Below are 13,902 nucleotides of genomic sequence, written 5' to 3' on the forward strand. Positions count from 1 at the left end.
CTCCTTCATTGTCAGATCTTAGTATCTTTATTCTCCTTTTTGTAAAGTTCTTTACTTCAAATTTGAATTCCTGAAATTTTTCAAATACTTCATCCATGGATTTCATTAAATAGATCCAAGTTTTCCTTGAGCGGTCATCAATGAACGTTACATAATATAAATTACCTCCAAGAGATATAGGACCACAGACATTAAAATGAATGAGATCCAGGATTTCTTTTGACCTTGAAGCTCTGCTTCTAAATGGTCTCTTAACATTTCTACCTAATTCACATCCCTTGCATACTCCTTCATGATCCTCCTTGAGTTTAGGGATGCCATTCACCATTAAATTTAGAGTTGGTAAGATTTTGTAGTGAAGGGGTCTGAACCTTCTATGCCAAAGTTCACATGGACCTGCAATGTGAACCAAAGCTTGAGAGAGAGGAGTCAACATTCTGTAGAGTCTTCCTTCATGAATCCCAATGATATTTTCAATTACGATGCCAAATATTTTATCTATAAAAGTGACTCCATATCCATTATCTTCTAGACATGAAATAGAAAGTAAGTTCTTTTGCAAAATTGGTACAAACAAAATGTTATTGAGATGCATGTTTCCTCCATTTTCCAGCTCTAACGAGGTTGATCCAATTCCTCTTATAGGATATCTCTTCTTATCACCAAGTTCAATAAAGTAGGGATATTTTCCTCTTGATAAGGTCTTTAGTTGTTTTTTCTCACCTGTCATATGTCTTGATGCTCCATTGTCGATTACCCAAATTTTCTCATCTTCAAATGTGCCTACAAGTGTTCAGAATAATCCATCATCCTTTGTAGAAGTCCTGATCATACTATTCTTGATGGATAATAGGATATTCCATAATGTCTTGATACGTTGCTTGAGATGAATTGCTACCATAAACACTGCATCAAATATTTCTTCAAGGATTTATAGGTCTTCATCATGCCCTTATCCAACCTTAACTCTAATATCATGTTGAGAAATCTAGAGGGATGCAATTAGGATGGTTTCTCTTAAACTTGATAATTTCTTGTGATGTATTTTTACTTTTTCATGCTCATTATCTTATTCTCTTATTATTCTTTTATTCTTATCATAAAACAACTACCAAAACAAGAAGATCAACAATACACAGGATATAGGCTGCAAGCCAAGGCCAAAACCTCTCCACTTGAGAGGAAAATCCACAAATCTCTTATTTTCTTATATATTCTTCAAATGATGAATTCCAAGACCTTTAGACCAAGAACAATACCCTTCCAAGACCAAGTCTCACCGTCTTGATGATGTTATTCCTTTGTCCAAGTCAAACTCAGTCCAATCTCTTCCAGCTGCACAACTTCGACCCCCAGCTACGAAATTTCAACCTCTACTGCAGGTCTGAAAATTTTGGCCCCTACAACCTTTGTTGCCTTCACACATGTGATCAAATCTAGTGCTTCCAAGGCTTCCTTTGACCTTCGCTTAGGTTTCTCCTTCTTTTAGGGCTTGAATATGTCCCAGTAGACCTTCCTTCGACCTACTTTTTTCAATTTCGCTAAGTTCGATCTTGCAAAAAAAACCCTAGCCTCCTTCCTTCGCACTTGTGAAAGGAGAGAAAGAATTAACCCAAAACTTCAACCTTCATCCTTCTTACTTCTTCACTAGAATTATTCTGCTTCGACTTTGCTTACCTGATGAGAATATGAGTGAGTGTACATAGGAGTTTTATTTCCCTCCTATATACAATCGCCCAAGGAGGAGGACATACCCTAATGAGGCCGACTTCTTAGCTACTAGTCCGAGTTGTTCTTAGAGGGTATTTTGACACTTTTAAATACAAAAAAAATTCTTTTTACAAGTTACAATGTGCCTGATGGGGTATTATTCATATGACGATTACTCTTTTGACTTCTTGACCCTAAGACAAATCCTAGAATCACTCAATGGGTGCTTGACCTCTAAATAAAAGAGGTTGAGCATGAAACCCATGCTACAAAAATAACAACAAAAAATTTTCTTTATTTTTACAATATACATGAATAAAAAGTAAATTTCATATTTACTAATGCCAAACCTAGTTACACATTTCAACACGAATTTGTATAAGGGTTATCAAATTCTGGTGACATCGTCGAACCAAACATTCATTCAAGCAAACAACATAAATATAAGCATGTGCATATAAATGTCCTGGTGTCACAACCATGCTTAGCAACCTTCATACATATAATTCAACTACATGGATGCCTTCATAATCCCACCCACAATCACTATGATTCCATAAACAAGGTCATAACTCATGCAAAATCTCTAAAATATAGTTTGTGTTACAAAGTCCATTTGTGCCCATACCACATCATTGTGAGTTATAGTGGCGCACATCATATAAATATCACCATAGAGCTATAACATTAAACCAAAGTTAATCATTAATGTCATTCCAAACTAACATATATAACCTTAGATTTGTATCTAGGGTCTATTTAATAGGCATTTTTTAATATTTGTATGCAAATCACTAATCATCCAATAGACCATTTTTGCCATGAATTTGGGCTTATAGTATTGTTATGGCCAAAGAGATCTATTATAGAGAGGTCCAACTTATTAGGTCTCAATGAATAACCAATTATAATGAATAGTTACGGAGAGTTTAGCAACGGTTTGCAACTGGGATTAGTGTTGACTATCATCAACAGTGTTCAAGTATAGAAAAACATAGACAATGTTCATATAAGGGGGTGGGGTTCATGAAATCGCTTTCTCCTACCCTTATTGTAAATGTCACTATGAATTGTAATTCATGTAAATTATGTGGAAACGTAAACATTGTTTGTGATATAGGAGTGGATGAAAATTCATAGGTATGAGAAGGAGTTGCTTGTAAACCCAAGCCACTATAATTATTTTATCACCTATATCCTTGATAAATAAAATGGCTTTTGTTAGTGCAAGCATTGAACAAATGTATGGGAAACGTGCAGTAAAGGAAAAAATCCCATACAGTTCATATCCTTGGGGGACATGTTGTGGAATTCACCATACAAGGGGCATATAGGAGGAAAAAGGGAAGGGAGTATGTGGGAGAGGAGGACCCAACAATTGATGGTATGCGAAGGCATACAAATAGTGGCGGTGTGTAAAAAAATACAGAGAGGATGGACACACTCTAAAGCAAGAAGACATAGTGTATGCACAAGCTTGGAATCACGCTGAGGATTGTGGCGTAAAGAGATTACTATGGTCTTGAAAAGGTGGAGTGACGGTTGACTTTGGATTCCTTCCTAATAGGTGGAGATGATGTGTGCTTTGGAACTTCTTGTGGTGTTTAATATGTGGAGATCATACATGTGGACTATGGATTACTATGGGACAATAGGTGCAGATGTCATGGGCTCTGGGCTCCTATAGTGTGAATCAGATGGCAACACTATGGGCTCTATATCCTTGGAGTGGTTAATTGGTGGGGACACTATGTGTTCTTGATTCCTATAAGGTTTTACAGGTGGAGCCCTATGTGCTCTAGATCCTTGATGTGTTTAGAAGGTGGAGACATTGTGTCCTTTGGACTTATGGTTAACATGTGGAGATATTGTGTGCTCTGGATTCCTGTGTGATTTGGTTCACTTGTACTGGTGAGAATTCCCTTGAGAACTTAACTCTTCAAACTCTAAATCCATCTCAAGAGTGAACAACTACAAGAAAGTTTGTAGTGTAGCTAGCCTATGGTTTGGTGGAGAGTTAAAGTCGTTCCCTCAGTTTCCAGTCATTTAAGTTAATCAGATAAGTATATTAAGGTGTACACATATTGCACTATGAATGGTGAATGATGTTTCTATGTGTTATGAAGATGAATGTATTAGCTCTAAGAATGGAGGAATGTGATATTTCCGGTTTTCTATAATGAAATATTGATATGAGCGTTCACATGGTTTTGAAGGACTTTCAAAGCCTATGTTCGTTGATATGTTCCCAAGATACTAAAATATTTGCATGGTTTGTATGAATGCATGATATGCTCAACTAACAGTTATAATGTGTATATTTCATTTTTTTGCATGGCCATGGATATTAATTGAGACTAGTGATTGTCTTTATACTACAATGTATGATTTATTAGTAGTTTTCATAGTAATGTGAAGTACCCATTTTAGGGTAGGATATGTTGTTGTTGTATCTGGGTCGTAGAGTAATGTTAGCCATGGCTTGGCTTGTTTAAGTGCCTATTAATAAGAATGTGGATAGATTTATTTATTATATGATGGTTATGAAATATATATTGATTGTTAGTATTGGAATGAAGGTTTCATTCCTATAGGAGTCAGTGTTCTAAACAACACTTTTCTTCAAGGATAGTTTGAGTAAAAGTATCTAAAATCCTCAGAGTTTCTAAGTATATGTTTCACAACGATGTATGATTATATCCAGAGTCAATTAAGATACTGTTTCTATTTTATATTAGTGCTAAATGTGTTTGAAGGCTGGCAGATGCATCTGAGAGTCTGGGTATCTAGCTGGTTTTCACTTGTGTGTTTTCATGAAAGTCTTGGATTTAGAATGACATGGTTAACTTTTGGGGAAATCAAGTGAAAGGGTTATATCTAGGGTGGGACCCATTTAGGTTCATTAAGGCTTGGAATTAAGATTTATTCACAAGTTGGATTTCACATGAAATATGGAGTAGGGCGCATTTGGCGATTATTATTGTGAGGCTGGATTGCTTCACAAATGGAGGTTGTCTCTAGGGTCTAAGACATCTAGGGGTGCAGGAAAGGTGTAAATGCATGTAGCCCTAGATGTAGGCCAAGTCCATATTTTGTAAGTTTCACAACATTATTCGAGGTGTGCCTTACAAAGTGGAGTAGAGTGTGCGAGCTGAATATGATAGTTCAAGGAAGTATCCAAACATATGGAGAAAGAGGCTTGGAAAGATAATTGGAAAGCCTGGATGATGTGCCACATCTGGATGGAGTTGTGAGGTGTGGTAATCTAGGATTTTGAGGATCCAGGGAAGTTTCCACAATGCAAATTATATGTACATTTGCATAACACTTAGAACCAGATATAAAGGAAGTTGATGATTTACATGAAGAAGTCAGGGTTGATGGGACCCACGAGCTAGGTTGATGTGGTAAGCACCACAAATGTATTATTAAGACCATGTGGGAACCACGTACTTGTTATGAATTATTGGCATGGTCACGTGGGATTCCATGTGGCAGTGACTTGCTGGTGTGGCAAGAGTTAATTGGGTAATATTTAAAGGGGCATAAATTTCAATCAAAGAATCAGATTGAGGTAAAATTTATATCATAAAAATGTTATTGACGATTTGGATGTGATGGTGTGGTCTAAATTTAATTCTACAAATATTGGTGAATAAGAAAGTTTGTAACCCCATTTCCATACTGAGACCATGGAAGTTGGGTCAGTTAAAGTAACACCTCCCATCAGCCTAGGAAGTCTAAGGAGGTGGGAGGGAGAGTTATAGGAACCTTGAGGTAGTGTTCAAATATGTGGCCACACCTAGAGAGATTATAGTAAATGATCTTGTGACCCATGCACATATAAGTGGATCGAGTCCCACCCCCATGTCCTCCTTTTGGAAAATCCAAAAGGGGTCAGATCCAATAGTGGAAGGTGAGGACTTTTTCACCACCTAGTAAGGTTCAATTCCTATGAAAACCTATATTGGAGCCATTGGGGCACTTTGAAGTAGCGGTAAAACATGTGGTTACACCTGGAGATATTATATTAAATGGTCTCACGACCTGTGCACACTTAAGTGGATTAAATCTTTCCCTTGTGTCCTCCTTTGGAAATCCCAACAAGTTGTACCCATTGGTGGAAAGTGAGGATATTTTCAACATTGTGCAAGGTTCAATTCCCATGAGGTCCTATCCTGGAGCCACAAGGGGACCTTGAGGTAGTGGTTAAACATGTGGTTGCACCCAGAGAGATTATATTAAAAGGTCTCATGACTCACGCACACATAAGTCAATGAAATCCCACCCCCATGTGCTCCTTTTAAAAAGTCCCCCATGGAAAGTGAGAATCCTAGAACTCAAACATGCCACCACCTTAAGTTTTTTTCTCTCCTTTATCTCTCCTCACGATGGTTAAACACTTGGCACACCCATAACAAGGGATGATGGTTTTTAGTTTTCATTTGAGCCAATTTATCTATTGTTTCCTTACGCTACCAATCATTATTGCAGACCAACCTTGTTGAAAGAAGGGTTTCAACACACATTCAAGAATAGGACTACATTTCAAGGAGAATACAAGAACACACATATACTCAACAAAAAAGAGATATAGTTGGGAAGGTTAACAAATGAAGTTTGTATTCCTTCTTTGAGAGTAATTATACATTTACATTGATATATTTATTCTTTATATTTTTTTACATTTACATTCATTTATTTATTTATTTAACATATAATTCCTAATGTCTAATGACATTATATGGGCCTAAAAGGATTCCCAACATCTCACCCCACTTCAATTCTTTCCTCGTCCTGAGAATGTTTGTCACAATGTCCTATGTCTGTACTCCTACATAAGTATCCTTATTGTGCATCAACCATGCATATGGGTATGCATAGGTAACTCAACTGTAACAACTACTATTTGTATAGGAAGATACACATTCATGATGTTTCACTGTGACTTATTACTCTTTAAACTTCATTTTCAATTTGGGAGGTGCCAATATAGTTAGTCACCTACACAATCTTAATTTGTTGAGTTGGATGCACACGCCATATTCCACATGCAATATCATCCTCTAACATAATATTTTGTGCACCATGTCATGGAGATGAAAAGCCACTAGATGAACTCAAAGTGTATAAAAGAAATGGTGGGAAATAATTACGTATTTACATTTTCATGTGTGTTATCAGTTGTGTAATATCACAATTGTACATTTAGTTTCAATGATTAAAACCATATGGGATTCCAGCTACAAAATTAAAAACCACTTGAACATCTTAGAAAGAACATCCTCCAACATTAGCTTGAACATCCTATAAAATTCACTTAATCATCCTACAAAAAAAAATAGTTGGAACATCCCACACTTAGAAGTCCTCAATCAAGGAAAAGATAAGGCCAATTTTTAGGAACCTTAATTGAAGAAAAAACTTGTGCAAGCAGTTGAACAAGCATTGACTTCATGGAATCAAGAAAAAAGGAAACCAACAAGAGAACATTTATAAAGTGATAATATGTATTGGAATCTAGTGCACTTCAAGACTACATAAAATCTATGGAAAGAGAAAATATGATAGAATAGAAGCCTAGAAAAATGAGTTAACTATTGAGAACCAATTGTAGGTTGAAATGAAAAGATGCCATCAATAAAAGGCACATGAATTAGAGAAGGAAACCAATATATCAAATAAGAGAAAATCCAACAACACAAAAAGTAAGATAAAACTTTCAATCAAGATAACAACATCAATAAGAAACAACTTTAGAGTGGAACCAACAACAGACCCCATTGACCTAACTAGATACCCACGCCCAATAAAACCAACTCGCACAATACAAGAAAGTGCAAGAAATAATAAGCAAAAAAATGGACATGGAAGGGAGAAAAATTCAAGAGACACGATGGAGAAGAGGATTCCTAAAAACAAGAGCAACAACAAGAACATCATGAGAAACATAAAAGTGACCAGAATAAACTAAAAAATGAGCAACAACAAGCTTTGACTTGAAGGTTGACTAGGGAGAAGAAAGAAACCATAGATAAGGACAAATAAACATAGTAAGGGTTAGATAAACAACTAATACGTTTAAAAGAACAATAATATTCAGATATTTTAAGCAAAACCCAGACTACCTAGTAGCTAATTGAACCGACATAGTCAATTATGGGACAAGCAACAAAATAAAAATAAAATAGCAAGGAGTTTGAGTAAGTGAAACTAAAAAAGGAAAAATCGACTAAGACCTTAATTACATTCAAATTGAAGGGAGTGAAAGAAGGGAAAGTGAACATGGAAAAGGAATTTTATTTATAAATCCAAGAGATTTATAAAATTAGTTAAGAAATAAAGAAAGAAATGATGGAGTGGGTCAACTAGAAAATTGAAGTAGAGAAAAAGAAAGGAAGAAAAGGCATGGAAAATTGTAGAACAATTTTAGAACAAACATAAGGGGCTGCCCCCTAGCCATCTAGCCAAAAGTCCCAATCATCTCATTATAGGCCATGCTAATGATTCAATAAGTTGGCAATAGAGCAATTTGGAGGAGAACCCACAAACAAAAATTGACTAGACATGATTCATACTCAATTGTGAGTTTGTAAAATGTGGAAAAGTTAAATTGTAGTATGAAATAGAATCATAACTACATGTATTGAGGTTGTCCTAAATAACGGAACCATTTGTTGGCTTCAAGGGGTCTGGACCTAGGTTCAGAGTTAGCTGCTCCAACCAACAAAACCCTATACTACCAACCCTTTCGGCAACAACCCGCATAGTGCAGGATGTAGCCTCACCCGGGGCAGTATTGGGGGAAGAAAGAACCAAGTTTTTGCATCTAGAGGTCTATGTGATGTGTTTCTGTTACTTCTAGGGCTTTATTTTGACCTTCACGAACCCTAACCCTTGAAACGTGGAAATTATAGTAACTTATAGAAAACATATCTAACTCTTCGCTAAGTGTTCTAAACATTCATAACATCATGTAATTGACTAGATCTACCACTTTCATGCATCCATTAAGTGTTTCTTAAGATAAATGCAGTAAACAAAGCGAATGCACAGTAAATTTAGAAGTAAACATAAACGAACATATGCACAAATATTGCTCCAAAATATTCTTTACTATATTTAGATATTCTATTACATACTCTTTCTCCTCGCGCACACAGCTGTAGGATCCTTCCCCTTTGCCTAAGTACAAAAAACAGACTCTTCTGACTTAGATCACTTGCCCATACATAGATATTTGATATCTCCTAGACTCTCCATGACTCATTTTATATCATCTTCTTTTTACAATACCATGGTCTGCGAACCATGGGCAGGTCACAAAACTACTTAAATTATAACAAACTAAGGGGCTTGACCTTCCTAAAGACCCTTTGACTCCTAACAACTTTTGTGCTCTGCTCCTCAAAATGCAGAGACTTCACAAAAATAACAAAAATATTGGCAAAAATTATCCCAGGGGACCCTGTCCCAACACTTATTATTCCAATGTCTATAGTCAACTATAGTAACTCAAACATTAATTTTTGATCTAGACATTCAAATAAATATTGTAGACAATCTCATAATCTGGGTCACATGGATTGTAGCTTAAGTAGGAACACCAAGTCAAGGAGTTGTAGGCACAAATTCTGAATGGTTTCGAGAAGGAAAAATGGTGTAAATAGTGCAAGTATGAAAATGGAACATATTTGGGATGTGCCCAAACATATTCGAAACTTGTAAGAGCAATATAAACCATTTTTTAAATACTCAAGATGCACTTGTACAAGCAAAAAATAAGTTTTATGGATGAAATAAAGCATATCAATTTATCAACAGAATGGGCATTGGAAGTTTGATGAGATTTTGAAGGTTGATTGAAAATAATTGATCCACATCCTTATAAAAATTTTAATGACACAATGGAAAAAGCACCACCACAAATTCCAAGGCAATTGAGCCCACTGCCTCCCAAACTAGAATTTACATTTTCCAATCACAATAGTTTATTGAACCAACTATATATCACAATAAAGTCAATAGAAACCAATAATATCAATATAGACAAGCCATGATTGACGTCAATGAAATATTCTTCTAAAGTTTTGTAAGTTTGAATATCCTACCTTCTTCAAGATGAAGAAGATTTTAAGGTTGGGGAATATATTGGAGGAGCCTAGTTGACTAGTCCACTAGACAAAATAGTTGGCCAATGTATTGTATTAGAGCAAGTTCACTAAAACATGTAGTTGAATAAGTTTTCAAGTCATTCAACCAACTAGTTGGGTTGATAGATCATGATAGTTAAGGAAACTGTAACTACCTTCATCTATTAAAAAGCATAAATACTCTTGAATATGATATGTAATGGTTTTTCATTGATTGATTGATCTTATAACAAAATACTATTTTTGTTGGTTCTATAATTACTTCTCCTTCTATATATGTATGCTTGTATATTGTTGTACATTATGGTGATTAACTACTCTATTGGTGACAAATTTACTTTGTAATCCCTTATATTGCAAAAAGAATTTATGATGTTTTAAGATAAGAATACAAAATGAAGAAAAGAATGTGAACTGCACTTGCAATCCTACACTTTTTGTTTCAAGAAAATTAACACAAACGTTGAAGCTACTTTGGATCACAAAAGAGTAAGAAATCTTACAAATATTTTTAATACAACTCAACTCATTTCATACCTCTAAATAGCGTAATCTAGGAAAAAAATAGTTGGAAACTCTATTTTAGAAATGCACTCAACTAAATACCCAAAACAAGTTAGGAATATATTTTTATAATTTTGTTTCAAAGGCCTGAAAATTACTAAAATGCAATCATGTAAAATAGTATGGTTTGTCTAAGTCTCTAATTAGAAGATAATACTCTTATTTCTTGAAAGCAAACTTCGAAGCTAGATTAGAATCAGGCAAGGGCATCCATTTTTATCTCCTATGAACATGCGTGCTAGATATAGAACAACATCTAGTGCACACAAACTTATGTGAATGGATTGCACATGCACAATTTAGTTTGTGTGATTATCATCACTAAGGACTATGTGCATTTATCAAGTGACATTTAAAAATTAAATAACATGCAAACAAACAATAATTTTTTTCCTACTAGAAAGTTTACGAAGAGACTAGTGGTTGGACATAGTGTTGTCATTAATGACAACAAATGTCATGTCATTGATGTCAATGAAGGAACAATTCATTTGAATATCATTAAACATTTATTGATACATTAGTGATGTCAAAGGAGGTATGATGGCCTAAATATTATTAATAATTTATTGAAGTTATGACGGTCAAATAAGTATGAAAATGGTTTGGTTGGATAGTCCTCTCTGAGAGTTTTCGAACGATATACTACACTTGTTCAAACTCCTCTGGAATGAGGAGATAATCTAGTTTGAAAGTGACATTAGTGAAAGGGGATCAAAAAACAAAATTTTTTAAAGCCCATTCATCTTCATGGTATGTCCATGCATCTATGAGTAATCAGCGGCCATTTGTGCCCAAAAATATGCATTGCTTAACTAGAAAACTTTTGCACAAATTCAAGTGGATTTGATGGTTATGGATTAATTATGGCTGATGAATGGTGGATTGTGCACAGACTTGCATGCTGGTTAATGGAGTTCATACCAACTCATGCCTTCCAACCTCTGCCACCTGGGTCTCCTCTAGCCAATGAAACACCAACATGTAGCAAGTGTTAGGTGGACCCTTTAACTAGGTGCCAACTGGAACCTCTAACATAGGCGGATGATCATGTGGCCCTCCAATGTGGATGCATAGGTGGCGACATTGAATTGGTCACAAATGGAAACACAGTATTAGTGACAAGTGGCAAAATGGGACTAGTGCACAATACATGGCTAATGATGTGGACATAAACATGAATGATGACATAGCAATAAGGAAGATGATGTCATAGTATGGCAAGGTGCAACATGGCATGTCCAATCAACATTTTGGATGTCCAATAGGGCCAAATCTGAGTGACATGTGGCAACAATCATAGAGAACCACGTGGCATGATGACATCCTATTAACATCAACATACAATTTATTATGGACCCCTAAGGACTAGGTCACATGGCATGGTCATATGGAGGAAAAGCGATGAGCCCAAGGGGCTACCTTATTCATAGCCCAAGCACTAAAACTGGTCATATGTAAATTTTAATGCCAACCCTGTTTGAATCAACATTGGCTTCATTAGCACTTGCACATGTATATATACATGTGTGATTTGATGGCATGGAGACATGGATTTGGTCATTGTTATGAAACAAAAAAATGGTGTGGCCTCATGGTTAGAGAGAGGCATTAAATTTTTAGGCAGAAAGAGATCATGAGGTTGAGGTTTGGAATATTTTTGACATGGTTTTCCATCTGAGACATAATGTGTATGTGGCGCTCTGTTCTGTGGTTGAGTCTTGGGTTATTCTTGGCATGGTTTTTGGTTTGAGACAAAATGTATAGTGTGGCACTCTGTTGTGAAATCAAGACATGACTTATCATTGACATGGTTTTTGGTCTAAGATACAACGTGTAGTGTGGAACTTAGTTGCAAGGTCAAGTCCTGGCTTTGGAACTTGGCCTCCGTTGTGGTTTCGGCCTATGATTTGATTCATAGTAAAACAAATTTGGATGGACGGTATAAACAAGGAACATGGAAGTTGGTATTAAGTTTGATTGCATTGTGAGTGGTCATGAGTTCGAGTCCTATTGGGCTCACTGAAATTTTTCTTTTTCTTTTTTTTGGACTTTAAAGTCCATTATGTCGAACCTTTTGTCAAATGGGTGGGGTGCATTCTATTAAACAACACCAAGAAAGTACATTATGAAGACCACTAATTGAAAAGGTGCATTTTGTTGAACTATTAATTTTTATAATGTTTTATGGGTCATTTTGAGGCCCAAATTGATTTTTGAAAAGGGGAAAATGGAAATTATTTTTTTGTAATTTGAAAGGGGAACATAAAAATTCATAAATACAAGTTTTTAAAGGAAGGAGGCCATATCTCTTTTGTTGTTTTTGAAATGTTTTGGGGCTCATAATTTTTTTTAGTATTGGTACAAGAAATGAAGAAAATGCTACTATTGATGATTGTAGAATAGCTTGAGATTGCATTGATATTAACATATTTGTAAGGAGAATTATTGTGTTGCAGATCCAGTTGAAATATTGTGAAAAGTGGTCCACTATGTTTTGGTGAAGGAGGTGGGTGTCTTAATCAAGTTGGAGCCTACAACAAGTTGGTGTTTGCATATTTTATAGGTTGGTACCTCAATCAGGTTGGATCCTACAACAAGTTGGTGTTTGTAGATTTCAAAGGCTAGTGCCTCAAGCAGGTTGGTCCCTGTAAATTGATTTTGGGGGTTTGTGCCTCCAAATGATGTAATCTAGTGTTCATGTGTATTGATGCAATGAATTATTTTATTTATGCACTATTGTGCTTTCAGTTATGTTAAATTTTGAAAAATTTTAAATTGGTTAAATTGGCCATTACACTAATTCACCCCCCCCCCCCCCCCCCCCAATGTAAACACAATTCCAACAATTTGTATCAAAGCAGATTCCCTTTAGGAATAGTTAATCACTAGAAGGTTGATCATAAGGAACATGGCTAATCTCAAGGGATCTTTAGGAAAGGATCCTCGAGTTGATGGAAGAAGAAAATTCAAAGGTAAGCTTCCATTTAAATGTTTTGGACGTGGAAGAGTAAGACATTATGCTTCTAAGTGTCCTTATGCAAAAATAAATGATATTGATGATGCAAGAGAAGATATATTATTCATAGCTATGAGTGATCCTGAAGAAGAAATTAAAGCAGAAGTAGATCTTGAAGGATAGCTCATAAGTGGATTGGAAGAACTAAGAATACTAACGAAAAAGGCGGATCAACTAGAACAACAACTACTAGGATATAATGATAAATATTGTGATGCAAATTATGTCATCCTTATGAAAATTGAACCAGAAGAAAAAATAAGGATAAAGGAAGAACACTATGAAAAGGTAGTTAAAAGAAAAGGAAGAACACTATGAAAAATTGGACGAAGAAATTGTTCTCTTAAAAAAAGAATTAGGAAAGACCTTAGAAAAGTTTAATCAAAACTTGAAGCTCATTAAAGGTTCCGAGTCCTTAAATCGCATCCTCAACTTTCAATGATCACAATTACTAAA

This window comes from Pinus tabuliformis, chromosome 6 (genome assembly GCF_031772625.1).
Source record: "Pinus tabuliformis cultivar Carrire ecotype Pingquan chromosome 6, CPIR1, whole genome shotgun sequence".
Classification (NCBI taxonomy): Eukaryota; Viridiplantae; Streptophyta; class Pinopsida; order Pinales; family Pinaceae; genus Pinus; species Pinus tabuliformis.